Source organism: Mustela erminea, chromosome 4 (assembly GCF_009829155.1).
Source record: "Mustela erminea isolate mMusErm1 chromosome 4, mMusErm1.Pri, whole genome shotgun sequence".
Taxonomy (NCBI): Eukaryota; Metazoa; Chordata; class Mammalia; order Carnivora; family Mustelidae; genus Mustela; species Mustela erminea.
In genome coordinates, this window is record NC_045617.1 from 143,487,280 (window position 1) to 143,515,234 (window position 27,955).

At 40.9% G+C, this 27,955-nt stretch overlaps 1 protein-coding gene and 1 long non-coding RNA gene across 5 annotated transcripts in view; one reads left to right on the forward strand and one right to left on the reverse strand.

Annotated features, from left to right (window-relative positions):
• Positions 1–4,448: 4,448 nt before the first annotated feature.
• Positions 4,449–25,116, reverse strand: LOC116589219. Its single transcript, XR_004285244.1, has 3 exons — positions 25,105–25,116; positions 13,877–13,886; positions 4,449–4,526 (listed from the first exon to the last, which is right to left on the reverse strand). It is a non-coding gene; the product is annotated as an uncharacterized LOC116589219 (long non-coding RNA).
• CDKAL1 (CDK5 regulatory subunit associated protein 1 like 1) overlaps positions 11,627–27,955 on the forward strand; it is a 632,670-nt gene continuing 616,341 nt past the window's right edge. For 3 of the 4 annotated variants that reach the window (XM_032341216.1, XM_032341219.1, XM_032341220.1), the window contains exon 1: positions 11,627–11,731. The gene's annotated coding sequence lies outside the window, so the exon portion shown is untranslated. Of the gene's footprint in view, positions 11,732–12,550; positions 12,590–27,955 lie in introns of all 4 variants that reach the window. The other variant, XM_032341217.1, reaches the window with a different exon arrangement.

Genomic DNA, 27,955 nt, shown 5'->3' on the forward strand with positions numbered 1-27,955 from the left:
CACAAGTGATGGCCTAGAGGACATTTTGTATGTACTATAAATAGAGGTCTTTGGCTTCATTTCATTGATTCCAAATATCAATTAATTCTCTATTTGGAGATGTCACAACCCTTTGCACAATACTTCATGCTCTCCGTCTCTCATTATTGACACTGGAGAATTAAAATCTCCAGTATAATTTACATTCTGCCAATTGCCCGTATTTCTAACAAACACATACACATAGGGCTTTGGTTCACACTCTTCTCTACCTAACTACGACCACTTTCCTAGGTAAATTGTACATTCTGTCTCTTACTGCCAGAGTTCCTGAACCTCTCTACTCCAACCCTTCCTTCCTTTCAACAACCCCCTCTCCTAGCCACATCCTGGACCTTGTTACAGTTTGGGACTCTTCTACCTTGGGTATATCACTTTGAGACCACATCCTTCCTCTCCATTCCTGACTCCCACAAAGCAGCAAACTCATCTAACCCTGCCCTCCAACTCTCCAGGCTTTTCCCTTCCTCTAGTTGGGTTTAACCCATTTTGGATACTCATTCTTCGCAAACTCAACTCGACTCTCATTTTCAGTCACTTCAACTTTGTTCTCCCTGGTACCTTCAGTTTCCTTTCCTGCTTATCCCTCTCTACTCAATCTGCCCTACAAATTCCCAACCCTCGGTCGCTATAGTCATCTGCCTTCTCCTCTACTTACCTTCAGGGGATGCAGAATTTAATAAAGATTCTTGACTGACAAGGAGAAACCAGCTGGAGCTAGCTTCAAAGAAAGAAACAAACCTGAAGATTCTAATGTGTACCTTCAGAGGACCAAGGGTCAAGAATGTCTGCCCGAGGCACCTGGTGGCTCAGTCAGTTAAGCATCTGACTCGTGATTTCTGCACAGCTCATGATCTCAGGGTCGTGAGATTGAGCCCTGTGTCAGGCTCCACTCTGAGTGTGGAGCCTGCTTAAGATTCTCCCGGGCCCTCTGCCTCTGCCCCTCTCCCTGCTTGTGTGTGCCTATGAGTTTGCTCTAACTCTCTTCCAAAAAACAAAACAAAACAAAAGCAAATGCAGCCTGGGCTTGAGAGGACCAGAATCACAACTTCTCCTGGCCTTGAGAGGACCAGAATCACAACTTCTCTTTTCATTTTTCATCTCTGCTTTTCTCTTCCTGACTGCTTCTTTCTTCTAGAAGGTTTTCTGTTCTCCTATAATCACATGGAAGACCATGTGGACTGGATATTCTTAGTCTCAGTTTTGAAATCATGGGGAAAGAACTCTGATTGGCCCAGTTTTGGTCAGAAGTCAATTCTAGGTCAACAAGGGCCAGAAGTGCATAGTCGTATTTTATAAAATGGCAGCAGGCGATGCGTAGCACTCATCTACGAACCTATGGCCGGGGAGGACAGGATGAGCTGATGGACTTGGCCAGAGTTGAATGTACTCCTGAAATCCAGTACTGGGGTCAGAGAAATAGGCAGTGCTGTTGGAAACGGTCTCACTCTCTTGCCCACTAGAAGAGGCTGAACTAGCCCAGGGCTACCTGAACTGCAAGGGATTAGAGTAGGCTTTTCCGGATAAGGAAAAACAAGGATTATCTGACATAGTTGCTAAATGATAGGTAAGGAAGCTGACAGATTTCTTGGTGATTAATTACCATCTATTTCTTGTTGAGTGTAACTTGTGTAGGATCAGGCTATGAGGTAAGTAAGGTTTTGCTCAGTATGTTTTCACTGCTGTATTTGAAGTTTACAAAAATCTTAGAGGGATGCCTGGCTGGTTCAGTTGTTAAGTGTCTGCCTTTGGCTCAGGTCATGATCCCAGGGTCCTGGGATCGAGCCCCACATCAGGCTTCCTGCTCAGTGGGAGCTGCTACTCCCTCTTCCACTCCCCCTGTTTGTGTTCCTTCTCTCGCTGTGTCTCTCTCTGTCAAATAAATAAAAATATTGAAAGTAAATAAATAAAAAATAAAAAAATCTTAGAATATTAAAATTTTCCACAGTCATTGCTAAATATTAAACTTTTTCTCCAAGTCAAATGTAAAAGACTTTAGATAATTTTGGGTTAATCACTGCACTTCCATTAGTTAAGATAACCAACAATCAATTAAATAAACTCATAAAAAATCAAAATAAATAAACTTAAAAAATCAAAATAAATTTAAATGTGTTCTTTGTCTAATAAACATCATAGTTATGTAAAAAAAATCAGCTTCAGGGACTATAGTTTTGCTTTGAGCAAATTCATGTAGATGTGAATTCTGCCCATATTTATGCATAAAATAATTAAATATGCTTTGAAAATAATGTTATAATTATTCACTGAGTGCCTTTTTACTAAATACTTTTTCCTGCCTCCTTACAAATTATTTATTGAGAAATCATAGAGGGTAAATATGAGAACACACAAAAAGTAAGACAAAAAAAAATCTTGTTTCCTTTATTTTGTCCTGGCTTAGTTTTTCTTTTTATTTGGCTCTTACCTCTCCTTGAATGAGCAAAAACCCCAATGGGAGTATTTGAGAAATTTAGAATAACAAAATACACCAAAACTGAATAATAAAAAAAGTGAAATACTCCCTCTCCTTCTTCTCCTCTTAGTTGTTTCAATGTAAACTTGGTCTCTCTATAGTTTCAGAGTAAGATTATCATAAGATCAGCTGCTGCAAGTGTTCTGTTCTCTGGCAGAGTTTCTGAGGAGCAAAGCCCTTAGTGGTCTACTATTCATACTCAGAGAGATTTGTTCTCAGAGGAATTGCAAATCTCTGAATTTCCCCTATAGATTTATCATTTGTAAGAAAATATTTGGAAAGAAGACAGTGAGAGATGTGGCTAATAGCATTAATGATGCATTTTTCTTATTTTTAAATACAAGCCATGAATGTCCTATGGTTAAAAAAGAAAAAAAAAAAAAGGATTATCTATTTTCCACATCTTCCTGGAAGTGACCACATTCTGATACTTGCCAGGGAAATATATTTTCAGCATAATATTTTAACTGACTCTTTTTAAAAAAGATTTTATTAATTAATTAATTTATTTAAGTAATCTCTCCACCCAACTGGGGGGCTCAAACTCACAACCTTGAGATCAACATCATGTTCTTTTCACTGAGCCACCCAAGCACCTCTAAAAGTTTAGCTGACTTTTTAAAAAAGTTTATTTGTTTATTTATTTTTAAGTAATCTCCCACCCCCCTACAATGTGGGGCTGAAACTCAGGACTCTGAGATAGGGAGTCACATGCTCTTCCAACTGAGCTGGACAGGCACTCCTAGTTGACCTTTCATTTTTATTTTATTTTTTTTAATTTTTAAAGATTTTATTTATTTATTTGTCAGAGAGAGAGAGAGAGAGAGCGAGAGAGAGCGAGCAAAAGTAGGCAGAGAGGCAGGCAGAGGTAGAGAGAGAATCAGGCTTTCCACCAAGCAAGGAGCCCGATGTGGGACTTGATCCCAGGACCCTGGGATAACGACCTGAGCTGAAGGCAGCGGCTTAACCAACTGAGCCACCGAGGCATCCCTGACCTTTCTTTTTTAAAAGATTTATTTATTTGAGACAGAGAAAGGGAGAGGGAGGGACAGAGGGAGAGGAGAGGGGGAGGAAGAAGCAGACTCCCTACTGAGCGTGGAGGCAAGGCAGGGCTCTAATCCCAGGACCCTGCGATCATGACCTAGTGGAAATCAAGAACCCGAGGCTCATCCAGCAGAGCCACCCAGACACCCCACCCTTGATGGTCACTGCTAATATCTCCTTAGAGAGCGCTAACTTTGTTTGTTTTGTTATATTTTTTTAAGTGTGACTTTTAAAATGACATCAGCCAAATGTATTAGACTTTTTTAAAGTAGGTGAACAACCTTTATTTATTCCCCAAATATTTATATTTCAAGCACTGTGATAAGACAATGCTTAGAAAAGCCACTACCTTCCCCCAGGAATATCATTTCAGTGATTTCCACCTCTTCATACTATATCATCAATTTCTCCATTTCCATGACCTTGTTCTTATTTAGCATATAGCAATCTTTTGTTTTCTCCTATCTTTAAAAAATAGTCCTTTATTTTTTTAATTTTAATTCCAGTATAGTTAACCTACAGTGCTTTGTAAAACAGTCCTTCTTTATGAACCCACTTTCTCCACTGCTACAGTCCAACATTTCTGCTCCTCTTTGCAGCACTTGCAGAATTTTCTATACCTCCTATCTCCTACCCACACCATTCTACCAAAAGTGTCCTTCCGAGGTGCTCAGACTCATCATTCATTCTCAGTCACCTTACCTGACCATCTGATACTGTTGATCGTTCTCTCCTCTGTGATGCACCTTTACCATTTGGCTTTTGGGATACTGTATTCTTAGTTTTCTTCCTACCTCCCTGGTTGCACCTTCTCAGTTTTCTTTACTGGCTCTTCCTCTTTTCCTTCATCTTTAATTTTTTTATTTTTAAAAAGTTAAAAATTTTTTTAAGTAATCTCTACACCCAATGTGGGGCTTGAGCTCATGACCCCAAGATAAAGAGTTGTATGTTGTACTAACTAAGCCAGCTAAGCACCCCCTCCCTCATCTTGATATTAGAGTGCACCAGGCCTCAGTCTTTGGTTCTCTTTATTATTTATGTTCATTCCATAGCTACTCTCATTGAGTGTTTTGGCTTTATATGTCGGCTATATGCCAGTGACTCCCAAATTAACACCTGCAGCCCAAACTTCTCACCTAAACTTCAGAATCATTTATCTAATTGCCAAATTAACAATCCAGTTGGATGTCTCAAAGGTATCTCGAGTTTAAGAAGTTCAAAACTGAGCTTCTGAATCAACGGCACCTATTAATGATGAGCATACTTGGTGCTCCAATCTTGGCTTGTGAATATCACTTCTCACTAAAAGGAGCCATGCCTTCTTGAAGAATTGGCTGATTCGGAGGGGTAGAGAAAGTACAAGATGAGCCTGGAGAATCTTGTGGTTCCAAAAAAATAAGTAAGTGCTAAAAAAACCTGCAAAAAACAAACAAAAAACCCCAGACTTGTCAAAAGAACACAGAAGCCATCCCAAAGGCCAATGACCAAATCTGGGATAATTGGAGGATCAGAATAATGGTAGTAATGGATTAAAAGCCATAGAATAAAATAGACATCTATGAGTTCATATTAATATAAATAAATAATTAAGCAGATAAATAAATGATGGGGAGGAATAGCTCATCTAATAATAAAGGTAGAAGGAATGACAGAAATGGAAAATTATCATTTGGCAAACACCACAGTAATAATTGTTGCTCACAAGAATCATTAAGGGGTACTAAAATTAGTGGATGAGTGGATGCTGAGAAACAAGATACTTATACACTCTCAAAGGATCTTCACACAAGGCACTTACTAATAACAAAGGGAAGCCTAGTAACTTTCCATTGGAGAGATCGAGTGTTCAAAGTGCATCATCGGTAGAGAGACATTCTAACATCATGTGCCTCTTTGATTGCAATGAACTGAAAGGGAAATGGCATGCCTTGTATAGGAGTACTGCCAGTATTTCATACCTGAATTTAGTCATGAGGGAACATCAGACCAACTCAAATTGAGGGACATTTTATACGATAATTGATCGGTATTCTTCCAAAGTGTCAAGGTCAAAAAAGACAGAGAAAGAACAAGGAAGTGTCCCACACTGGGACCGGTCAGAGTATCATGTCAATGTGAATTTCTTGGTGTTGACTGTTGTACTTGGGTTATATAAAATGTTAACATCTGGGGAAACTGGGTGAAGATTATTCATAAATTCATTGTACTATTTTTTGCAACTTTACATTTTAATTTAAAATTTAATTTAAATGAATTTTAAATTAAATTTAAATTTAAATTAATTAAAAATTCCATTTAACTTTAAACTTTAAATTTCCAAATTTAAGAAATTTGGAAATTCTTTCAAAATAAAAACTGATAATAAAAGGTAAAAAAGAAAGGGAAAGAAACAAGCCCTGAATTCCTGATCTCCTCCTTCAGTAATCTATTCCAAATTGTGATGATTTCATCCCTCTTATAGCCGAGGCTAAAAACTTGGGAATCATCCTGTATCTCTCTTTTTCCCTCTCATATTCTAGATCCAATCTACAGGGAATTCTGTGGGCTGTGTCTTCAAGTATGTCCAGAATCCAACTACTTCTTATCACATCTACTGCTACTTGCCTAGTCCAGGACACCATCTGTGTTCTCCTGGATTATTACAGTTATCTCTAACTTACCTCCTCGAGGCACTTCTCTCTTCATAACCCTCTGTGGACTTCCATTTCGTTTAGAGGAAAAGCCAAAGTTCTGGCTATGGCCCATGAAGGTATACATGATCTAGTTTCATTGACTCTCTGACCTCCGTTCTTATTACTCATGCATTCACACACTCACTCCATTCAAACTCTTCTGATCGTCTTGCTGTCGCTTGCACACGCCCAGTGTTAGAGTTTTTAGAGCCCTTCCACTGGCAGGTCCCTTTTCCCTCTATGTTCCCCCTGCACGCATTCCCACAAATACTTATAAGCAATCAGGGAGTTAGGCAACAGATACGAATTATCTTTCTTTCTCTGTGTGTGTGTGTGTGTGTGTGTGTGTGTTTTTAAATCAAGAGAATGTGTAAAACTAAGAAATTTAGCTAGTACTCTTTTAGTTGCAAGTTAGCTTAAGAAATAAAAAAGGAGAATTGACCTATTCACAGAACTAAACCACTCACAAGTAAACCTAGCTTCAACCAAGCTGGATATATTAGGGGGGTTAATAGCTGTCCTCAGAACTTACTGATTTCTCCCTTCATCATCCAGACCTACTTTCTTGTGAAACAGTTTGGGCCCCAGGCAGGTGTTCTCCACCTGGTAGTTTCAGAAACTTCCAGCTGCAGGTTCTCTTGGCAGACAGAGAAGGCAGAATTTATCTGCCTTTCAAGTCTTAGCGTGGGTTACCTGCCCAGCGGCAAGTCGATGTGGGCCTCCTGCTGCTCTGGGCTGGCCCACAGGCACAGCCCCCAAACCACTCATACTGAGAGTGGAAGAATCAAAAGAGAAAATTAATTACAGAATTGAGTCAAACCTATTTGTGCAAACCGAAAGAATAGAAATAGCTGAATTATTGCAAGGACAGCGCTCTGACCCCTAGTGGTTAGATGACGTGGAGAAAATTCAGCATTTGTTCAAAGCCAAGAGCAGCTTCATTTATTTCACATCACGTTTTTATATCATCTATTTTCAGTTTACTTAAGAATATCAGTGTCCTTCCTTCCTATCCTCTCCTTTGAAGCCGTCACCTGTATGGGGCAAAGTTTCTTTTGACACATGTTCTGTCTTCTCTATCTCAACTGTCACCATCTTTCTCCTTGAATTTGTATTTAAATGTTGTGATAATGTCCTAACTTATTTCCTGATCTTCAAACCCTTAGGAAAACCAACACCTGAAAAGCCTTCCTAAAAACTGCATTGGTTGTGTAGTTTCCAGCTGGGGAGTTTACTCTGACGCTTAATCAGATTCAACCAAAAACCCTGGTCTAGCCTCAATTTTCATGTGCTCCTTTCATTCTTTTTTTTTTTTTTTTTTTTTTTTTTTAAGATTTTATGTATTCATCTGACAGAGAGAGACACAGCGAGAGAGGGAACACAAGCAGGGGGAGTGGGAGAGGGAGAAGCAGGCTTCCTGCCGAGCAGGAAGCCCAGTGTGGGGTTCAATCCCAGGACCCTGGGATCATGACCTGAGCTGAAGGCAGATGCTTAATGCCTGAGCCACCCAGGTGCCCCCCCCCTTTTTTTTTTTGCTGATGAAATTACAGCTAGCTTTCTGTCACAGGAGATGGGAAGCTAATGTAAATAATAATACATTCACGTAATACGTGTTGACCCGCTGAACTTTAAAAACTGAGAACACTCATACTTTCTGATCTCATGTAGGAAATAGATTAATACATTTTAAATCTCATTCCACTAAACTTATCTAATATTCTACACAGAAAACTTCATTATACTTCTTAGTATTTTTCAAGGGTGAATTAAGTGCAGGATTTATTTCTCATGAAAAGACATTGACTGGGACAAATTTTAAGTATACTAACTAAAGACTCAGATTGTAAGCTAACACTAAATAAAATATGTGGACCTAAGTATTCATAACTTTCATGTTTCATTCTTTCTTTCTTGGTTAATGGCTGAGATAGTAAAGATTGTAACCTCATTGTTGTCTACATTTTCTTTTCAATTTTCCCTGTAAAGACAAACATAAAGAATGGAATTGATCACTGAAGTCTTACAGATTTTATTGTACATTTCCCTTATTTTTGCTTTCTCTCTAGTGTTTGTCTCTGTGTGAATTTTTGCATTTTTAATGATAGTATACAGTTTCTTTCTTTTGAAGTATTCATATAAAGTTGCTAAGAAAGACCAGAGCAGGACTATCTAAGTTTCAGTTTTCTTTTCTGTGAAAAGAGGATAAGAGAGGGTTGCTTGGGTGGGGCGTTGGTTAAGTGACTGACTTTTGGTCTCAGCTCAGGTTATGATCTTAGGACTGTGAGATCAAACCCTGCATAGGGCTTCATGTGCTCAGCTCAGAGTCTGCTCGAGTTTTTCTCTCCATCTCCCTGTGCTCCTTACCACCATGCTCTCTCTCACTTTTTCCTCAAAGAAATCTTAAAAAACGAGGATAAAATAATAATAGTACTACTAATTTATAGGATTATTTATAAACCAGTAAATTATAAATTATCAAGTGCCATTTTAATTTTATTTACATACTGTATCTTTATTTTTTGAATAAGTAGTACACAGGCATGATACAAAAATAAAAGTTAAGAAAGGTAATACAGGGGGGTGCCTGGGTAGCTCAGTGGGTTGAGCCTCTGCTTTCAGCTCAGGTCATGGTCCCAGGGTCCTGGGATCGAGCCCCGCATCGGGCTCTCTGCTCGGCGGGGAGCCTGCTTCCTCCTCTCTCTCTGCCTGCTTCTCTGCCTGCTTGTGATCTCCGTCTGTCAAATAAATAAATTTAAAAAAAAAATCTTAAAAAAAAAGAAAAGAAATGTAATACAGGGAAAAGTAAATCTTCCTGTAGTCAATGTGTATACACACACACACACACACACACACACAGGTGTGTATATACACTGTAAACACTATGTTGCAACTTTCTTTGTCCACTTAACAATGTCTTGGATAGTCCTTTAAAAGCAGCCTTATTCTTTCTTTTTTTTTTTTTTTTTAAAAGATTTTATTTATTTATTTGAGAGGGATTTATTGAGAGAGATCACAAGTAGGCAGAGAGGCAGGCAGAGAGAGAGGAGGAAGCAGGCTCCCTGCTGAGCAGAGAGGCTGATGCGGGGCTCGATCCCAGGACTCCGATCCCAGGACTCCGAGTTCATGACCTGAGCCGAAGGCAGCGGCTTAAGCCGCTGAGCCACCCAGGCGCCCCAGCCTTATTCTTTCTTAAGAGAGGTATAGATATACCATAAATATATTTAACCATTCCCTGTTCAGAAGCCAGAGAGGTTTTCTGGTATTTTGTGATTACAAGCCACATTTTAAAGAATAACCTGGCACATATGCCATGTGGTGTAACTGTGAACATTTCTGTCAGATAAATTCCTAGAGGGAGCGTCAAATGGCTTTTCAAATGATTCCTATTAAAAGCATCCTCCCTTCCATTTCCCTATGCCTCACAGCCAACAACTACATTTAGGTTTTCAATATTTATTCATGTCTGAAGTTTTGTCCTCAAACCCATCCTCCTGAAAGAATCATCTCCTCAGATACTTTCATGTTACCCAATACATCCAAAATTAGGTCCAATGTCTATTGTAGCAAACAAGGCTCACCTTCATGGGGTCCCTGCATTTTCCCTGTCCAGCCTTCTCAACGATCACCCCCTTTACTCTTTCTGGTTTTATAATATACAAAAGTTTATACTTCAGGCCTCCTTGTACTTGCTTTACTATCTCCCCACCTGGAACATCTTCTTCCACTGCTCTTTTTTCCCCCATGAGGAGTCATGACCTCCTTATGTATGTAAGAGGAGGAATTTCCCTGTTGCGCTCCACAGGTCCCTGGGCATTCCTCTTCCACAGTGATTGCTCTTTTCTACTGAAACTATATATCATTGAAGTATCCTTAAGGTAGGGAGTTGTCTTTTGCTCCCCTTTCTAGGGCTAGCATCCAGCGTCTTGCCTGAGGTCATGTGGTATGTACTCAGTAAAACTTCTTTCTTGAACTCAACTAGATCTTGGGGGTCAGTCACTCTTAGTTAAGGTAGCTTACGGAGAGGCTATTAGGTGGAAGATTATGTGCTAGGCAGTGGGATTACAGTGAGAGAGATGGGGCAGCGTAAAGGTACAATTCTGATTCAGCTGGGTGAGGACTGCAGTGGACTCTAGGTCACAGTTTAGATTTTTTTTTTCATGGATATGGTGAGCAAAGGGTAGCATTGCAATTAGAAGATACACTAGCAATAAAGCTCATGATTTCTTTCTTCTTCATAGCTAATTGTCTTCGTTTTTTATTTTATTTATTTATTTATTTATTATTTTTTTTAAAAGATTTTATTTATTTCATTTGACAGACAGAGATTACAAGTAGGCAGAGAGGCAGGCAGAGACAGAGGGGAGGAAGCAGGCTTCCCGCTGAGCAAAGAGCCCAATGCGGGGCTGGATCCATCCCAGGATCCTGAGATCATGACCCCAGCTGAAGGCAGAGGCTTAAGCCACTGAGCCACCCAGGCGCTCCATTGTCTTCGTTTTTTAAAGTGGAGATGCTCTTTCAGTAAACAAGGTCAAGCACAGTGTCCTGGGTAAGAAATAATAAAATGAGAAAACACATGGAGGGCAACTAGACCAGAATCAGTGTACTCCATGAAAGTTTTTTCTGCTAAACTGCCTTACAGTTTAGCGGTCTTCCAAGCATTAAAAAAAACAAAAAACAAAACAAACCGTTGCTTGGTGTTAAATGATCTATACTGTTTAATCCAACCGATCTTTGTCCTTTTCTACCCTCTTCTCCAATATGATCTCTTTTCATAAAAGGTCGAGGGAGAAAGTAAAATGTAATGAAAAGAATGGGTTCTTTCAGAGCTGGGCAAAATTGAATTCAGCACAGGGGAGTGCTACTACTAGTATAGTAACTTCAGGCAAGTATGTACACTCCTTGTTTCCTCTTTTGTAAAATAACAACAACAACAACAACAACAATAATAATAATAATAAAAATTAGAAGTTGGGAGATGTTTATGTTAAGCGCTTAATACGGTGTCTGTCACAGGGGCACCTGGGTGGCTCAGCGGGTTAAAGCCTCTGCCTTCGGCTCAGGTCATGATCCCAGGGTCCTGGGATCGAGCCCCGCCGGGCTCTCTGCTCCGCAGGGAGCCTGCTTCCTCCTCTCTCTCTCTCTCTGCCTCTCCAGCTACTTGTGATCTCTGTCTGTTAAATAAATAAAAAATCTTAAAAAAAAAATACGGTGTCTGTCACAAACTAAAAGCTCAGCAGAAGATACTATTAATTGATTTTAAGAACCTGAGGTTTTGGTGTCGATTTTCACTCTTGCAATCAAAGGAATTCCGACTGTAATCTTTACCAAAACAAGTTAGACCTGAACTCGCACTTTCAGCGAGGATGCAATTTGACCTATTCGGGCCACCGTCGCCGAGCATGCGCAAATAGACGTGGCGGGACGTCTGTGTCATGGCGAGCTCCATCTGAAGTGTTTTCCGTAGCCGCAGAATAGCGTGTGCTTCCCTCTCTTTGGGCTGGTAAATTGTTGCCTGATCTCTGGCTCAGGGTGGCGGGTGGATCAGTGTGAGGCAGAGCGTGGCTAGAGCTTCGTTAATGGCGGAGCCCGTTTCTCCAGTTTCGGTCTTTCTCGGGCGGTTTGCTGGTTTGTTTCGTAGTTGAAAGGGGACTTGCCAGCTGGGGTCGGGAGGAATTGGGAGGCGGGGAGCGCTGCCAGAAGTGAGGACAGAGTCGTTGGCGTTCGGTGCTGGAAGGGTGTAAGAAATATTTAAGGGGCCTCGTTCCTTATTGTCAAATCTAGTTTCATTCGTTCTCCCCCTTTCTGTGCCGAATTTGTGGGATGGGACAAGGCTTTCGCGGTTACGTAGCTTTTACGGAGCTGTATTTCCTGAATTTAGACTGAAGTTGGCTAGAAGGACCAATGTCTTGTGGTTTTTCAGTTTTGTTCCCTTTTACTCCTAAAACCTCCCTCTGAATCTCGGGACGACACGTGTTTCTCTCGTGGATGGTGATCCGTATACCTACCTCTTTGCCTAGTTTCCGTTTTGTAGTTGGAATTACTCGAATAACGCAGACGTGTTGTCGTGCTGGGTTCGGGTGACGTTTATAGCTGTGGCCAGACGCTCCACCACCGAAATGGCAGATGATGGTGGATGTAAACACACCTGACCCGTAAGATCCCTACGAAGTTGGAAGTAGCGCGGAACCTCGTTCACCTTGCTGCCCAAGGCAGTCTTTAATGACGTCTGATCCCTTTTAGCGAGTCTTCAGGATTTCTTAACTGTGGGTTTGTGAACTTGCTGGGAGCATGCTTTTTCTGATCTGTTTTTATTTTCCAGACTTTCCAGAGGATTTGAGACCGATTGCAGATAATCAAGGTACTCCTTTATTTCAAACTTTTTACGCTTGCATGAAGTGTTCCACACATTAGAAAGTTCAGAAAGGCAGCCTCGTTTCTTAGTAATGTTGCCACCATCATTCTATGGAAATACCATTCTCTGCGTATCATGCTGTATCACCAAATCTGAGACACTTTTCATTCACTGTACTTTTCATCTACATTCAGAAGCACTGACATTGTTGTCCTCTGGGACGTGTTCTCTTTGCCTTCTGAAACCTACAGATTTTCTCCTTTTTGGGTTGCTGCTTCTTGGTCTCTTTTATAGGCTGGTTCTCTTCCGTTTGGCAATTAAATTTGGACTCCCTTAAGGCATGGTTCCTAATCCTTTTCTCTTTCTTTCTGGGTGGCCTAATCTACATCCTAGTGAATGCTGTTTTAATTCATTAATTTAATTTTAGCCATCCTAGTGGGTGTGGAGTGGTAGGTCATTGTGGTCTTGATTTGCATTTCCCTTGTAGTTAATCATGTTGACGTCTTTTCATGTGCTTGTTGGCCATTTTTACTACTTCTTTGGAGAAATATGTATTCATATCTTTTGTCACATTTTACATTGGGTTGTCTTTTTATTGTTGACTTTGATAATTATTGCATTCTGATACTGGATGTTTATCAGACATGATTTACAAATATTTTCTCTCATTGTATGACCTGTCCTTTCACTTTCTTGATGGTGTCCTTTGAAACCTAAGATTTTTTTTTTATTAAATATTTTATTTATTTATTTGTCAGAGAGAAAAGGAGAGAGTGCATGTGTAAGAGCACATAGCCAGGAGGAGGAGCAGGCAGAGGAAGAAGTGGTCTCTCTGATAAGGAAGGAGCCTGATGCAGGGCCTGGGTTTCAGGACCCCAGCATCACAACCTGAGCCAAAGGCAGATGCTTATTAACCCACTGAGCCACCAAGGTGCTCCTCATTTGTTCATAGCTTTCAAAAGCGTATCAGGTGAATACAGTGAGCGCTCAAGATTGAGAACATCTGTCCAGGAGAATGGTGGATCTCAATCAGGAATGTTTGGTGGAATTACCTGGGCAAGTTTTGCGTTAACATTTTTTTTTTTTTAAAGATTTTTATTTATTTATTTGACAGACAGATCACAAGTAGGCAGAGAGAGAGCAGGAAGCAGGTTCCCCGCCGAGCAGAGAGCCCCGACTGTGGGCCTTGATCCCAGGACCCTGAGATCATAACCTGAGCCAAATGGGCCTTGATCCCAGGACCCTGAGATCATAACCTGAGCCAAAGGCAGAGGCTTTAACCCACTGAGCCACCCAGGCGCCCCTGTGTTAACATTCTTAAATGCCACTCTTGGAGATACTAATTCAGAATGGGACCTGGATATTTGGTACTATAAAAGCTCTCCTAAGAAATCACACATGGAAATAATACTACTGTAGGATATTTCTTTTTTCTTCTCATCATTTTTAGTAACTCCCTTTTTACTGACGATTTTTACTCCCTTTATCAAACTTGAATTCCTTTATCTTTTGAGAAAAAAGTTTATGATTCTGTTGTTACCTTTAAATATTGTCTTGCTTTCTTCTTAGTCCCAAGCTTTCATTTCCTTATTACTCATTTATAAATTTCTGAGGGCTAACAATTCCTCCTACCAGCTTGTTGGAAATAAAAACTTTATTGATGAGTGAGATTTTTTTTTAAAGACTTTATTTATTTATGTGACAAAGAGAGAGCACAAGGAGGGGGAGCAGCAGGCAGAGGGAAAAGCAGGCTCCCTACTGAGTAAGGAGCCTGATGCGGGGCTCGATCCCAGGATTCTGGGATCATGAGCAGAGCCGAGGGCAGGTGCTTAACCGACTTTGCCACCCAGGCGCCCGGAGTGAGATTGTTTTAACGTGCTTGTGATAAGCAAGCCAGGTTTACCATTCCCTGCTTTTGTATTTGTCTCCTTTGTTTCTCTGAAGTGAATTTCTAGAGGTGGAATTGCTGGGCAAAGGATATATGTGTTTTAAAGTTTGGTAGGTATTGCTAGAAAGCCTTCCAGAAAGGGTATACCAGTTTTACCATACTTTCAGCCAGCAATAGGGCTTTTGTCAGTCTTTTTTTTTTTAAGCAGTGGGGTAGACAAAAAATAATTTATTGTTTAAACACTTGCTGTTATTGTGCTTGAGCAGTATTTCTAGTGCTTATCGGCTGTTTGCATTTCTTGCGTGCCAGTTTTTCCTTTATCCCTTTTTTCCTGGAGTGTCTTTATTTCTTAGCATAGCATTAGACTCTCACGGGGTCCGGGCTTTGCCAGTGAGGCACAGCTATGGGAGAGTGTGGTGCTGAGAGAAGGCTTGGATTCTAATTCTAACTCTGTCGGCGCACAAATCTTTTTCTTTCTCTGGACTTTAGTTCTGTAAAAGGAGAGGCTTAGCAGAGTTTTCTTCTCCCCTCACTGTGTGATACTGTATGTCTACCTCTGTGGGCCCATCTCATCTCTCTTTCTCTGTTCTCTTTCCCTTCTTTGGGTCCATACACAATGCTGTATGGGATGTTAAACATGTAACTAAGAGGGGCGCCTGGCTGGTTCAGTGGGTTAAGCCTCTGCCTTTGGCTCAGGTCGTGATCCCAGGGTCCTGGGATCCAGCACTGCATCAGGCTCTCTGCTCTGCAGGGAGCCTGCTTCCTCCTCTCTCTCTCTCTGCCTGCCTTTTGCCTACTTGTGATCTCCGTCCGTCAAATAAATAAATAAAATCTTAAAAAAAAAAAAAAGACTCAGTCCATTTTTCAAAAAAAAATTGTAATTAATAAATATGGCTTTCAATTCAGAATCCTTCAGGCGTTCTTCAGTAACATTTGAAGGTACTATCTGGTCTTAGCTTTTGTCACTCACCTTAATTATTTCATAGACTAATAGCGATAGAAATTTTAAGGGTTATTAGATATTTGCTTCAACTTCACATCCAGTGTCAGAATTTCCTCCTGTGTTATAGAGAGACTAGCCAAATTTACCTTGAGCATTTTATTAATTCATTCACTCGGGCAACAAGTACCGTGTGCCTGCTCTGGGCGAGGCATTGTTACAGGTGTCATAGATGCTGTGGTGAGAAAGAGGTAATGCCTTTGTTCCTTATGGAGCTTACACTGCAGTGAGAAAGATGGAATTATGTTCTGCAGTTAGGGTGTCGGCTTAGAGATCATTGTGAGTGTGTGTGAGTGCTTGGTCTTTTTGTGGTTATTTTATTTGCCTGAGACAGAGAGAACACGCATGTGTACAAGCGAGGGGAGCAGCAGTCAGAGGGAGAGAGAGAAACAGACTCCCTGCTGAGCAGGGAGCCCGATGCAGGGCTCGATTCCAGGACCCTGGGATCATGACCTGAGCCAAAGGCAGGCGCTTAACTGACTGAGCCACCCAGGCGTCCCTGTGTGGTTACTTTGGATGCAGTGGTTAGGAAAGGCCTCTCTGAGGAGGTGTCATTTGAAGAGAGAAGTGGCCAGCGAGCCATACAATATTTGGGGCATGATATTCCAGTCAGTAAAAAACAGGTGTGAAGACCTCCGGGTCAGAAACTAGTTTGGCGTACTTAGGGAATATCTAAAAGGTTTCGTTTAGTTGGGACAGAGGGAGTAGCCAGGGGCCATATCTTGTTAGACTTGGTCAACTACAGTAAAAAAAAAAAAACTTATTGAGAACCTGTGATGTGCTAGCTGCAGTTTTAGGCACTGCTGGGATAAAGCAGTGAACAGAGCACACAAAAACTTTTACCTTTGGGGTTCCTGGGTGGCTCAGTTGCTTAAATGTCCAGCTCCTGATGTCGGCTCAGGTCATGGTCTCAGGTCATGAGATCGGGCCCTGTGGCCAGCTCTGCTGAGTGTAGAGCCTGCTTGGGATTCTCTCTCCCTCGGCCCTTCCCTGTTCCCATGCGCGCTTGTATCTTTCTCTCTCTCAGTAAAACAATAAACCTTTACCTTCGTGGAGTACATGTTCTGGTAGAGAAAGATTAAAAATTAATGAGAACCTCTGAGTGGGTAATGAAGTTGCTATGGTAAGGAGACAAGTCAGGGGAGGGGGAGAGCAAGTGTGTGTGTGTGTGTGTGTGTGTGTGCGCGTGTGTGTGTGCGCGCGCGCGCGAGAAAGAGAGAGAGAGAGAGCGAGTGCGCATGCGTGCACGGTGAGGTGGGAGTTGCTCATAATGGTTTCACTGGTGACGTTTGAACAAAGTCCAGAAGGCATCTCCCAGACAAGGCTAAGACTGTGGGATGAGTGTGTACTGGTGGGTATGAGGAAGCTCATGTGTTGAGTGGAAGGAGAGGGGGATGGTAGGAAAGAGGGTCAGAGAGGTGACAAGAGGCTGATCGTACATGTCCTTGCAGACCTTTACAGCAGTTTTTTTTTTTTAAGATTTTATTTATTTATTTGACAGAGATCACAAGTGGGCAGAGAGACAGGCAGAGAGAGGAGGAAGCAGGCTCCCTGCTGAGCAGAGAGCTGGATGTGGGGCTCAATCCCAGGACCCTGGGATCATGACCTGAGCCGAAGGCAGAGGCTTTAACCCACTGAGCCACCCAGGCGCCCCGTGATTTTGGTTTTTTACTGAGAGGGAATACCATTGGCAGTCTGAAGCTTGAGATGAAGTTAGGATTTAAAGAAATCCCTGGCTCGTGGTGCTGAAAATGTCCTTTGGGAATTAAGGGTTGACATAGGGAGACTAATTGGCAATAATCCATGCAAGATTCAATGTCTTGGGTATTGTAAATAATGCTGCAGTAAACACAGGGGTGCATGTATCTTTGAGTTAGTGTTTTCCTTTTCCCTGTGTAAATACCCAGATCGTGGACGTACTAGATCCTTGGTGTTTCTGTTCTTAATTTTTTGAGGAACCTCCATGCTTTTCCGTGATGGCTGTACTAATTTACATTCCTACCAGCAGTGCACAGAGTTCCTTTCTCTTCCTCTCCAGCACTTGTTCATTTTTGTCTTCCTGGTTTTAGACATTCTACCAGGTGCGAGGTGATAGCTCATTGTGTTTTCAATTTGCATTTCCCTATAATTAATGATAGTGAGCATCGTTTCGTGTGTCTGTTGGCCATCTGTTTGTCTTAGGAAGAATGTCTATCCAGGTCCTCTGCCCATTTTTTTTTTTTTTTTTAAGATTTTATTTATTTATTTGACAAAGAGAAATCACAAGTAGTCAGAGAGGCAGGCAGAGAGAGAGAGAGGGAAGCAGGCTCCCTGCTGAGCAGAGAGCCCGATGCGGGACTCGATCCCAGGACCCTGAGATCATGACCCGAGCCGAAGGCAGCGGCTTAACCCACTGAGCCACCCAGGCGCCCCCTCTGCCCATTTTTTAATAGGCTTTTTTTTGGTGTTGAGTTGTTGTGCTTTTTACATATTTTGTATATATTACCCCATTTTGGATATATCACTTGTAAATATCTTTCCCATTCAGTAGGTTGCCTTTTTGTTTTGTTGATGGTTTCCTTTGCTGTACAAAAGCTTTTTATTTGATTTAGTTCCAGTACTTTGTTTTTGCTTTTGTTTCTCTTGTCTTAGGGGATGTATCTAGAAACATAAGAGTCTTCCAAAACTGGATCGTGTCATCTGTGAATAATGACAGCCTACTTCTTTACCAGTATGGATGTCACTTATGTTCTCTCGTCTGAGCTGTGGCTAGGACTTCCAGCCCTGTGTTGAATAAAAGTGGCGAGAGTGGACACCCTTGTCTTGTTCCTGACCTTAGAGGGAAAGTTTTCACCATTGAGGATGATGTTGGCTGTGGGTTTTTCATATATGGCCTTTATTATGTTTTGGTATGTTCCCTCTAATTCCATTTTGTTGAGAGTTTTTATCATGAATGGATGTTGAATTTTGTCATATACTTTTTTAATATGTCATATGCTTTTTTTTCTATATCTGTTGAGGTAGTATATGAATTTTATCCTTTGTCGTGTTGATGTGGTTCATGATGTGGATTGGTATATAAGTATTGAATCATCCTCGCATTCGGGGAATAAATTCTATCTGATCAAGGTGAATGATCTTTTTAATGTATTGTTTTATGGGGTTTGCTAATATTTTGTTGAGAATTTTGCATCTATGTTCATCAGGGATATTGGCCTGTAGTTCTTTTTTTGTGGTGTCTCTGGTTTTGGTATCAGAGTGATGCTGGCCTCTTAGAATGTATTTGGAAGCTTTCCTTCCTCTTCTATTTTTTGGAATAGTTGGAGGAGAATAGGTATTAATTATTGATGTGTTAAGTGTCTGATAGAATTCACTCATGAACCCCGCTGGTCTTGTACTTTTATTTCTTGGTAGTTTTTTGATCACTGACTTAGTTTCATTACTTGTAGGTGGTCTATTCAGATTATCTTATTCTTCTTGGTTCAGTTTTAGAAGATTATGTGTGTTTCTAGGAATATATCTATTTCTTCCTGGTTGTTCATTTTGTTGGCATATTGTTTTTCATAGTATACTCTTAAAACCCTTTGTATTTCTGTGGTATCAGTTGTTACTTCTCTCTTGTTTCTCATTTTATTTATTTGGGTCCTTTTGCCTTTTTTCTCAGTGAGTTTCCATAAAGGCTTTTCACTTTTATTTTTTCAAAGAACCAACTCTGGTTTTATTGATTTTTTTTCCCTATTGTTATTTTAGTCTCTGCATCATTTATTTCTGTTCTGATCTTTATTATATCCTTCCTTCTACTCATTTTGGCCTTTGCTCTTCTTTTTTTAGTTCCTTCAGGTGTAAAGTTAGATTGAATTCTTTTTCTTGTTTCTTTAAGTAGGCCTGTATTGATACATACTTCCCTTTTAGAACTGTTTTTGCTGTGTCTCCTAGATTTTGAATTGATGTCTTTTTGTTTTCATTTGCCTTCATGTATTTTTAAATTTTTTTTTAAGATTTTCTTTCTTTCTTTTTTTTTTTAAATTTGTCATTGTAGTGTTTGAAAGCATATTCTAATTCCTCATTTTTTTTTTTTTTAAAGATTATTTATTTATTTGTCAGAGAGAGAGAGAGATCACAAGTAGGCCAAGAGGCAGGCAGAAGCAGAGGGAGAAGCAGGTTCCCTGACGAGCAAGGAGCCTGATGCGGGACTCGATCCCAGGACGCCGGGGTCATGACCTGAGCTGAAGGCAGCCGCTTAACCAGCTGAGCCACCCAGGCGTCCCAAGATTTTATTTATTTCTTAGAGTGAGTACACAAGCAGAGAGGGAGAAGTACTCCCGCTGAGCAGGGAGCCCAAGATGGGGCTTGAATCCCAGGACCCTGAGATCATGACCTGAGCCAAAGGCAGATGAGATGCTTAGCTGACTGAGCCACCGAGGTGTCCTAAATTTCTTTTTTGATGACTCTTTTGGCCCATTGGTTGTCTAGTATCATGTTGTTTAGTCTCCCCGTGTTTATGTTTTTTCCATTTTTTTTTCCCTTGTGATTTATTTCTAGTTTTATGCCATTTTAGTGAAAGATGCATGGTATCATTTCAGTATTCTTAAATTTATTGAGGCTTGATTTTGGGCCAAATATGTCATCTATTCTGGAAAATGTTTCATGTGCACTTGGAGAGAAAGTGTATTCTGTAATCTTGGATGGATATCTGTTATGTCCATCTTGTCCATTGTGTCATTCAGACACATTGTTTCCTTCTTGATTTTCTGTGGATGATCTATCCATTGATGTAAGTGGGGTATTAAAATCTCCTACTGTTTTTATATTACCTACCATTAATTTCTCTCTTTATGTCTATTAGTATTTGCTTTATTTATTTAGGTGCTTCTGTGTTGGGTACATAGATACTTGCAATTGTTATCCTCTTTTTGGATTGATCCTTTTATTATTATATAATGCCCTTTGTCTCTTATTACAGACTTTATTTTGTTGAAGTATTGCTACCCCAGCTTTATTTATTTATTTTTTTGGCTTCCATATGCTTGTCAGATGTTTTTCCATCCTTTTATGTCTTATGTCTTTAGATCTGAGGTGAGTCTCTTACAGGTGGCATATAGAGAAGAGTCTTTTTTTTTTTTTTTCCAAAGATTTTATTTATTTATTTGAGGGGGAGGAGCAGAGGGAGAGGGACAAGTGGACTCTGGACTGAGCATGGAGCATGGCATGGCGTCCGGTTCTATGACCTTGAGATCATGGCCTGTGCTGAAACCAAGAGTTGGATGCTCAATCAACTGAGCCACCCAGGCACCCCAGATGGGTTTAAAAAAAAAAAAAAAATTCTCTGTGTCTTTTGTTTGGAGCATTTAGGTCATTTACATTTAAAGTGATTATTGATAGGTGTGTACTCATTGCCATTTAAAAAAATTTTTTTTCTGGTTGTTTTTGTACTTTTTCCTTCCTTCTCTTGCTCTCTTTCTTTGAGATTGGTATAGATCTATAGTGTTTTGTTCAGCGTTGTTTCTCTTTGTTTTTTTGTATCTCTCTTGGGTTTGTGGTTACCATGAGGGTCATAAATAACATACTAAGTAAAGAGCAGTTCATATTAATTTGATGGTCATTTAAGTTCAAACAAAGTCTGAAAAGAACAGAAAAAAAAAAATCTTTTTCCTCTTCTCTTTTTACTCCCTGCTCCACATTTGTGTATATGTTGTCATATCTTACAACTTTTTCTTATGTCTAATTATGTCCATTTCTTTTCCACTTAAAGAAGTTCCTTTAACATTTTTCTTAAGGCTGGTTTAGTGGTGATAAATTCCTTTATCTATTGTTTGTGTGGGAAACTGTTTCTCTTCCTTTAAATCTGAATGATAATCTTGCCTGGTAGAATATCCTTGGTTGTGGCCTTTTTCCTTCAGCACTTTGAGTATATCATGCCTTCCTCTTCTGGACTGCAAAATTTCTGTTAAACAATCAGCTGATAGCCTTACGATGATTCCCTTTTAGATGACTTTTTGTTTCTCTCTTGCTGCTTTTAGGATTATCCCTTTATCTTTAACCTTTGACATTTTAATTATTATGTGCTGTGGTATGAACCTCCTTGGGTTCTTTTTTTGGGAACTCTCTGCTCTTTGGACTTAGATGTCTATTTCCCTTCCTTAAGTTAGAGAAGTTTTCAGTTATTCTTCGAATAAGTTTTTTGTACCTTTCTCTCTTTTTCTTCTGGGACCCCTCTAATGTGAATGTTTGTTCACTTCATGTTATCCAAGGGATCTCTTAATCTTTTCTCCTTTTATAAGAACTCTTTTCTCATTGCTGTTCAGCTCATGTGCTCTTCATTATCCTATCTTCCAGATTGCTGATATGTTCTTCAGCTCCTCTAACCTACTGTTGATTCCATCAGTGTGTTTTTTTTTTTTATTTCGGTTATTGTATTTTTCAGCTTGGATTGGTTCTTTTAGTATTTTCTATCTTTATATTGAAGGTTCCACTGAGTTCCTCCAGTCTTTTTTTGAGCCCACTTAGTATCTTTATGATCATTACATTAAATTCCTTATCAAGGATTTTGCTTAAGTCAGTTGCATTTAATTCTTTTACTGAGGTGTTTTCCCCCCCGCCCCGCCCTTTGGAGCATATTCCTCTATCTCCCCATTTTTCTTGACCTTTGTGTTTGTTTCTATGAATTAGGCAAAAGGGTTCCTTCTCCAAAAGTTGAAAGAAAGATGACCCCTATGCAGACCGTGTGTTCTTGCAGACTTTTGCTGACTGGCTGGAGCTGTGGCTATATGTACTTAGTAACTCTTTCAAACTGTGGCTTTTTACAGAAAGGATAAAGAACAAATATTTTAAAGGAAAAGAAAATAATAAAAGAAAAGAAAAAAGAAAAAAAAAGATGAAAAAAGAGAAGAAAAAAAAGAACAAAACCAAAAAGAAAAAAATATAAGCTAGATAAGTCAAATTTTACAAAGATAAACAGTAAAAATTAAAACAGACACACACATACACAAAACACAGAACTGCAGCCTGTTTGCTTTGCCCCAGTACCACAGGATGCTGGTGTGGGCTTGTGGACCATGGACTTGCTGAGGTCACAAGCTCCCTGTGACGACTGGACCTGCCAGTTCCAACATTGGGACCCTCCAGTTATGGCGTTGGAATCCATCTCTTAGGGCAGCCAGACCCTTCTTCAGGTGCGGAGGGAGAGAGAATTCCCGCAGTTCCTTGGCCCTTTTAAACACAGGCTGTTTTTCTGTGCCCCAGCACGTCTAGGGCTGGTGTGAGTTTACGGACCCTGGGCTTGCTGAAGTCACAGTCTCACTGGGAGGCTTGGATCTGTCCATCATGGAATCTGGACCCTGTTCTGATCTTGGCTTTTAAGGTGGGGTGGGAGCATCAACTGCAGTTCCCCAGCCCCTCTGACTTGGAGTAGCTCCTCTGCTACTTGGCAGAGTTTTAGAGTTGTTGCTTTTATATGCTGGTTGCTCTTTTTTTTTTTTTTCTGTAAGATTTTATTGATTTGAGAGCAAGTGAGAGTGATGGAGCAGGAGTGGGAGAAGGGCAGAGAGGCAGGAGAGGGAGAAGCAGGCTCCCTGCGGAGCCTGATGCTGGACTTGATCCCAGGATCCCGTGGTCATGACCTGAGCCAAAGACAGATGCTTAACTGACTAACCCGCCCCGGTGCCCTTGCTAGTTGCCTTTTTAAACCATTTTTTATTGTTTTATTTTTCCTGTGTCCAAGGAGAGAGGGATCTGTTCCTGGTCCTTCAGTACTGTCCCTTCCCACTGCAGTTGACAGTGCTGGAGGTGGGGCTTCCCTCTCTTGCTGTGTCTTTGTCTCTCTTGCTCTTCTCCTGCCGTGCCGTCTGTGGTGGTTCCACACTTGCTCACTCGCTCTGTGTTCCTAGGAGGAGGAGTTCTATTAATAGGTGTAATTTGGTGTGTTCTGCGGAGGAGGTGAGCTTAGAGTCTTCCTACAACACCATCTTGAGTTGGAACTAAGGGGAGTTTTTCTTCCTTTTTTTTTTTTTTTCTTTTAAGTTTTTATTTAAATTCCACTGAGCACCTGGGTGGCTCAGTTGGTGAGGCGGCTGCATTTGGCTCGAGTCATGATCCTTCAGTCCCTGGATCGAGTCCCGTATCGGGCTCCCTGCTCGGCGGAGAGTCTGCTTCTCACTCTGACCCTATCCCTTCTCATGCGCGCACTCGCTGTCTCTCAGTTTCTTTCTCTCAAATAAATAAATAAATAAATAAATAAGTCTTTAAATTCCACTGAGTTCACATATAGTGTAATACTAGTTGCAGGCGTACCGTAGAGTGATTCAACACTTTCGCACATCACTGGCGCTCATCACAAGTGCCCTCCCTAATCCCCATCACCTATTCGCCCTCGCCTCTGGAAACCATCAGTGTGTTCTCTGGAGTTAAGAGTCTGTTTCTTGGTTTGTCTTCTTATCTCTTTTTTAAATCCTTTGCTTGTTTGTTTTTTTTTTTCTTAAATCCCACGTATGTGTGAAATCATATGGTATTCATCTTTCTCAGACTGACTTATTTCCCTCAGTATAATAGGCTCTGGCTCCATCCACATTGTTGCAAATGGACAAGGAGTTTTTCTTCAAGGGAGAGAAATACGATCGAGGTAGTACGGGGAGCAAGCGGGGTCCAGATACAGTAGGAGAAATAACATCGTGTTTGTTCAGCGGGTGAAATAACACCATGTTTATAGGTAGGTAGTAATGATTCGGCACAGAGGCAGTGATGTTGCAGGAGGAGGAGTGATTGCCAGGAGGCTGTGCTTGAGTAAGTCAGAATAGAAGGATTGTTCCTGGTTGGGGGGCGGTGGACCGTTCACTTACAGGAACAGATTGGTAGGCAGAGTACATGGGCAGAGAAGCATTTCCCTGTAAAAGAAGGAAGTCCTCCATCTGTGCAGAATGTGGCGAGGGATCTGAGGGTCTGCTTCATTCAGGCCTTCTGTTTTTGGTACCATCTTTAGCCTCATTAAGAGGAGATATGTGAGAAATTAATTTTCGGAAAACTCCTAAGATAAATGAGTTTTAGGCTCTTTACTGCAGCTTTTCACAGTCTTTGATCTACTAATGAATACTGGGGGTCTGTAAGGAGGCAGAGTTTCCCAAATTTATTTGACCACAGAACCATTTTTCCCCACTGATCGTTCATATTTGAAATAAATAGAACCAATTTCAGAAAGACTAACCTACTTTATTTCTCCTTCCCTAATTTGCTGAGTTGGCCAGGGCTCTTCTTAGCAAGAGCAGAAAACCCAATTTAAACTAATTTAAGCCACAGAGGGAATTTACTGGCTTACATAACTGGGCAGAACAGGCTTTTGATCCAGGTGTTCAAATAATGTCGCTGTTCTCTCTCCAGCCCCCAGTAGGCTTCATTCCCTGGGCAGTTTCTGCCCTGTGGCGGGCAACATGGCCCCCAGCATCCCCAGTCTGACATCTTCCCTACTTAGCCACTTCAGTGAAAGGGAAGCCGTCTCTCCTGTTAGCTCTGGCATAGAAGTACTCTTGATGGTTTTCAGTGATCAGGCTTGTCACGTACATCCCTGAACCACTTACTGTGGCCAGGAGGATGGGTCACTTTAAAGGCTTGACTCCTGTGCCGCATTCCTGTGTCTAGGGAAGGAGGAGTGGTAGGCAGCCCCACCAGGACAATGCGGTATGCACGTTCACCACATTTTAACCAATCTTTAGTAGATTATTTTTAACCTTTTGCTGTTACTACCAGTGTAGAACTATCTTTGAACACAGGTTTGTCTGATTTACTGGGCATAATTTGTTGCAGTTGTAAAGAGTCTGTTACAGTAAAGGGCACAAAATGATCCTGGCTGGAAACTGCTCATTTAATTGAAAGTTGTTCATGGGAGGTTGGGGATCTGGCAAGTGAAGAGCGGGAAGATTTGTCCGAGAGGCTTGAGACCGACAAGGGAGTATTAGGATCCTTAACACCGGTTTGGGCAGTGCAGATAGGACTAGTGGTCATTTGGTATACCTATATCACGTAGGCATTCGAGGCTACATGAAGTAGCAAATGGGCTTGGGCTCTTTGGGTAAGTTAGCTCTTTGTGTTTCAGGAGGCTCTTTAAAGTGAGGACAGTAACACCACCAAACTCATGGAGCTGCAGATGCTTAATGAATGACCCGATAAAGCACTTCTTCATAAGCGTAGTAGTAGTACTCAGTCAGTGCACTCAGCATATATTCCTTTTTCTTTCCAGATAACTTTTTTCTTAATTATTTTATTTTCACATAATTATAGATTCACTTTCAGTAATAAAAATTATGTGGAGATGCTATAAGGTTTATCCAGTTTTCGCCAGTGGTAACATCTTGCGAAACTGTAATATAGTATCACCGCGGGGGGCGGGGGGACTGACATTGGCAGAGTCAGGATGGAGAACATTCCCATCACTCCCAGGGATCGCTCCTGTTGCCTTTCGACAGTCACATTCACTTCTCCCCTGTCGTCCTCTGCTTAACCCCTGCTAACCTCTCTTGTGTTCCTTATTTCTGTAATTTTGTTACTTCAGTCTCAAGTATGTTCTATAAATGCAACCATGAGTGTGTAACCTTTTGGGCACGGCTCTTTCCACTCATCATCATTCCCTGGAGATTGAACCAGGTGCTGTGGGTACTGGTGGTAGGTGTTTTGTTGCTGGGTGGTGTTCTGTGGTATGCGGGTGCTAGAGCCTGTTTGACCGTACCACCCACTGAGGGGCATCTAGGTGTTTGCAGGTTTCGCCTAACACAAAGAAACATTTGTGCTGTAACCATTTGTGTTGAGGCTTTGCATGTCTTTCTCTTGGATAAACCCTCAAGTGTAATTGCCGGGTTACATGGTCGTCACGTGATTTTAAGAAAATGCCAAACTGTTTTCCAGAGTGGCTGTGTATGTTCCCACTAGGAGTGTGTGAGTGATCCAGTTTCTCTCCGTCCTTGTCGGCTTTATGTTCTCGCTGGTTTTTCCTGTAGCCATTCTGATAGGTACGTGTAGTGATACCTTACTGTGGTTTGGGTTTGTATTTCTCTGGTGATGAGTAATGTGGGCCATCTTTAAATGTGCTTATTTGCCCTCTCTGTGTCCTCTTAGGTGAAATGACTTTATGTCCTCTGTCCATTTTCTAATTGTATTTTTTTTTTTTTTAAGATTTTAATTTTAAGTAATCTCTGTCCTCAATATGAAGCTCGAACTCACAACCTTGACATCAAGAATTGCACGTTCCACTGGCTGAAGCAGCCAGGGACCTCTTTACTATTGTGTTTTGAATTCTAGATACCATCCTTTGTCAGATAGGTGGTTTGCAAACATTCTCTCCCACTCAGTAGCTTGACTTCTTATCTTCTCAAACGGGTCTTTTGCAGAGCAAAGGTTTAAAATTTTGGTGATGTCTGGATTTATTAATTTTTCTTTTTATGGTTGCACTTTGGTGTCAGGTCTAAGAATTCTTCACCTAGCTCTAAGTCTAGAAGATTTTCTCTTATGATTTTTCTCAAAAGCTTACAGTGTTTTACATTTAAGTTCATGATACATTTTAAGTTAATTTTTGTATAAACTAGGAAATAGATTGAGGTTCATTTTTTTGGTCTATAAATGTCCCCTTGCTCCAGCACTAATAGAGAAATTTATCTTTCTTTCATTGAATTGCTTTCGTACTTTCATGAAAAATCCCTTGGGCATATTCGTGTGGGTCTGTTTGCAGGTCTCTGTTCTGTTCTCGATTCGTATTTCTGTTCTACCTCCAATGCCACATAGTCTCGATTACTGTCTCTGTAGAATGAGTCTGAAAATTGGGCAGCCTAGTTCCTCCCACTATTTCTTTTTCACAATTATTTCAGATAATTTAATTTTTAAAAAAATCTTCCCGTATGAATTTTGGAACAGTCTTATCTATGTCCATGAGACATCTTGCTGGGATTTTGATAGGAATTTGATTTCAAACTTGTTTACCAGTTTGGTTTTCACTGAGTGGGCGGGGAGGGCCTGGTGGGTAGGCTGGTTTGAAAGTCCAGAGTGGGTTACTGGTGGGTTGGCTGGTTTGAAAGTCCAGAGTCCCTACTCTGGTTCTGTCCTGGTGGAGTGTTTTGGGGTGCCTCATTACAGCTTCAAAAGTAGAAGTCAGGAGGTAGGACTCCAGTTTTGTGGGATTTTTTATGTTTTGTTTCATGGAGTAGAATGGTTATTGTCTGAAAATTTTCATCTCTCTAGGCCACCCCTTTTCTGCTTCTTTGCAAATAGAACAGTCTTTTGGGGGGGTTTTTATTGTCTGTGTCTGTTGGGTTGCTGGCTTCTTCAGCTTCAAGTCTGGGATATAGAAGGCAAAAGAAACCCCAAGCGACTCACCATTGTGGTGTTCCTTGGGTTCCCAAATCCCTAGCCAGTTTACCTCCTTCTCTCTTCCTTTCAAAGTCTTCTAATGTTTATTTTATATATAATCTCCCTAGTTTTAGTTGTATTTAGTGGGAGGGGGGAGGGAAAAGTATATCTGTTCTGTCTTCCT